A 4,055-nucleotide genomic window follows, 5' to 3' on the forward strand; every position below is an offset into this window, starting at 1 on the left:
TCATCTTAAAGCGAGTTAGATGTGCGTTCGGGTCTTCGTTCGGCCTACCCCGGAAAGTATTATTGCCCAACATCTGAATAGTAGACGGGTTCTGGTCGAAACTAGACATGTCGAATACCAGCCAAAAGCTCAGTGTGCTTAGGCATGTTGTACTGGGCAAAGGTTGAGTCAGCATTGCCCTCGGCACCATCGGGAAGAGCAAAATCTCGGTCGTTCTCCATTTGTCTTCGTTGACGTCGGATGTATCTAACGGTCCTTTCAAAGTGATGAGGACCTCGGAATCTCGAGCGATGCATCAAACTATATCTTTGAGATAAAAGAACGCATGGAGCTAATGATAGCTTGGAGAGGGAGCATGGACGAAAGCTTGGAACCTACGAAACTTGGAGCTCAACCGGATCGCATGGAGCTAGGAGCTCAACCGGAGAATGACGTCCCACCCGATCACAAGGAGATCATCATCCGAGATGAGTCACGACTGGCTGTACAAAATCCAAAGGATGCACTCTTCTATTCTCGGCCCAAGCCATCCCTTACTCGTGCTAAAGTTCTAGCCCTTCGTCTCACTTTCATCGCTACCATCAATCGATCATTATGCGGTCTACGGAATGAAGACATTTACATCCCGTTTCTCGGATCAAGCAAGGCACGAAATATCCCCATATTACAAGCCTAAGTTACTTCATTCTCAAGTCATTCAAGCAAATGAAGCTTCTTGGACAGCAAGGCATTTCCCAACAGCTAGTTTCTTCCCAACCACCTTATTTAATGCTAAGGTTCCTACCCCTCTTGCATGTAGACTTGCATTAATGTAATTCTAGATGTTGCTACCTACCTAGTCCTCTATAAATATGTTGTAAGAACTAATTTGAGATCAGATTTGATGAATGAAAAGAGTTTATTTTCGAGCTAAAGCTTGCTCTCCTTCGGTTGGTCCGAAGTTCCTCTCTTGGTGTGTCCGAGAGATTGTCTTGGTTTGTCCGAGGCCTTATGATAACACGTACTTTGGATGATGTTTTGATATAGGATGTCTAGCGTATTTCACTAGGTTTTACATATTTGTAGACATTCTAGGACACATTTGGCTTCGATATTGCATGGTTATGTTCTTTGGTGTTTAAACAGGTTTTCACACATAAAGAGAGCAAAAGGAGTGGAAAACATGAATTACGGATCATCACGGACAAACCGGAAACATTTGGAGTTGTTTCGGAGAAAACGTGAAGCTCATAAATGTCAGATCTTGCAAGTCAAATAACTTTCACTCTACAAGTTCAAATCATACATTCTCTACATCATTGGAAAGCTCTCTTCGATATCTACGCATAGACGCCAAGATCATCCAAATCCGATCTCGGAGCAGAAAGTTATGAGCGAATTTGTGAAATCCGTCAAAACTGCTAAGTGACACGATCGTGTCATTTTAGCCACACGATCGGGTTACTTACTAGATTTTGGAAACTCGTCAAAATGTTTTCTTCGTTTGTTGTTGTTTTTCGTCTGGTGCACAGGTTTTTCTAGTGCATGACCAGGAGTGCTGGGACATCAGACCTAGTGCCTCTTGATCGGGAGCTTGAAAGGACCGTTAGATACATCCGACGTCAACGAAGACAAATGGAGAACGACCGAGATTTTGCTCTTCCCGATGGTGCCGAGGGCAATGCTGACTCAACCTTTGCCCAGTACAACATGCCTAAGCACACTGAGCTTTTGGCTGGTATTCGACATGTCTAGTTTCGACCAGAACCCGTCTACTATTCAGATGTTGGGCAATAATACTTTCCGGGGTAGGCCGAACGAAGACCCGAACGCACATCTAACTCGCTTTAAGATGACGTGTTGTTCTATCAAGAGAGATAACAGAGTGACAGAGAATACATTCCGACTGATTGCTTTTCCTTGGACTCTCTTGGATGCTGCTTTGGAATGGTGCTACGATCTGACACCCGATTCCATCCACACCTAGGAACAACTGGAAGTGCAGTTTATGTCAAAAAATTTCCCAGCTCACCGCAATCAAGCGGCTCTTTCTGGCATTCATTCATTCAAGCAGGATCATGGGGAAAGCCTTTATAAAGCTTGAAAGAGGTACAAAGGATATCAGAAGTCTTGCCCTCATCACGGGCTTGACAAGAACTACTTGATCAACACCTTCTTCCGAGGACTCAGAATGGATACCAAGACTTTGATCCGAGCTTCGTGTGGTGGGAGCATCCAGAACAAGTCATTCACTGAGCTAGAAGATCATATTGAGATGTTGGCCCAAGAAGAAGACGCCCCGAGCGAGTACTCTAGAGATCCGCCAAGGGAATGCAATGATCAGACCATACAGATGGTTCTTGAACAATTGGCTGTCATAAATGCTAAGTTCGAAGATTCCAACCGACCCTCTAGGACCAAGCATTTGATGCCAACACAAGAGGATCTTGGTACGTACGCGTTGGATGAGAGAGTCGAAGGTGTGAATTACGTGGCCAATAACTCTTACTCGAACACGTACAATCCAGGGTGGAAGAATCATCCCAATCTCTCCTACAATCCAAACAATGTGGAGAATCCCGTGCCGAACAACTTCAGAGCATCCGACAACTTGAACCAGAGGATTCCTCCTAGTTTTGCTTTTCTCTTGGTACGTACGCGTTGGATGAGAGAGTCGAAGGTGTGAATTACGTGGCCAATAACTCTTACTCGAACACGTACAATCCAGGGTGGAAGAATCATCCCAATCTCTCCTACAATCCAAACAATGTGGAGAATCCCGTGCCGAACAACTTCAGAGCATCCGACAACTTGAACCAGAGGATTCCTCCTAGTTTTGCTTTTCAATCCAGGGGTCCTAGTCAGACATCCAACTACAGAGCTCTGGGGCAATCCTATATTAATTACACACCTCCAGGTAATCCTGAATCCAACCCTGATATGCACACTTTGCTTATACAGTTTATACAGAATTAGGAAAAGACAAATCAGGAATTTCGAGCTCAGTTCGCAAGCATCGATGCTCACTTCAAGATCATAGACAACCATATCGCTCAGCTAGCGTCAGCCTCTCAAAGACCATCCGGATATCTTCCAGGTAAACTTGAGACTAACCCCGTGAACATGTCAACGCGATTACTTTGAGAAGTGGTAAGCAGGTAGACGTTGAAGGCCGACCGATGGTTGAGCGAGGAAAAAGCTCGAAGACTGTAGTTGTAGACATCCTCGATGATGAACCTGAACCGGCTTACGTGCCTCCTCCTCCTAGGCCACAACCAGTACCATTTCCATCTCGCTTGAGGAAGCATAACGAAGACAGCGAATTCGCAAAGTTTCCAGATTCTCTCGTACACAAAGTATTTGAAGGACATCCTGATCAAAAAGAGGGTCCTTGAGAAAGAAAACCATAGCGCTTACTGCCGAATGCAGCGCTTTGATCCAACACGAGCTTCCGCTTAAGAGGTCCGATCCAGGTAGTTTCTCAATCCCTTGTAAATTGGGTAATGTTTCCATCGATCGTGCACTCTATGATCTAGGAGCCGGCGTCAGTCTTCTTCCATTATCGATCTTCAAGAAGCTGAATGTGGGTGAGCTAAAACCCACTAGAATGACTCTTCAACTTGCCGATTGTTCCATTAAATACCCTGCTGGGATACTTGAGGATGTGCCACTGAAAGTTGGGAACTTCTATATCCCGGTTGACTTTGTGGTTCTCGACATGGACGAAGACTCTAAGGTACCTATAACTCTTGGTCGTCCATTCCTTTAAAACCGTAGATGTTATCATTCATGTTCGAGCAGGTCGACTCACTATGAAGATTGGCGATGAGACGGTAGAATTTACTCTGGATAAAAATCTAAAGCAACCGTCATCTACAGACACGATCGTGTCTAGCTTGTCACACGATCGTGTCCGAAGCCGCAATGTTGTATGGTGAATCAACCAACTGACCCGATCGTTTCCCTTTTGCAACATGATCGTGTTGACGGTACATCAACTTCCGTTAAAATTCAGCAGTCTGACCCGATCGTGTCATCCGCACCACATGATCGTGTCTCATCCTTGATCCATAAAC

This window comes from Tarenaya hassleriana, unplaced genomic scaffold, assembly GCF_000463585.1.
Source record: "Tarenaya hassleriana unplaced genomic scaffold, ASM46358v1 Cleome40, whole genome shotgun sequence".
NCBI lineage: Eukaryota > Viridiplantae > Streptophyta > Magnoliopsida > Brassicales > Cleomaceae > Tarenaya > Tarenaya hassleriana.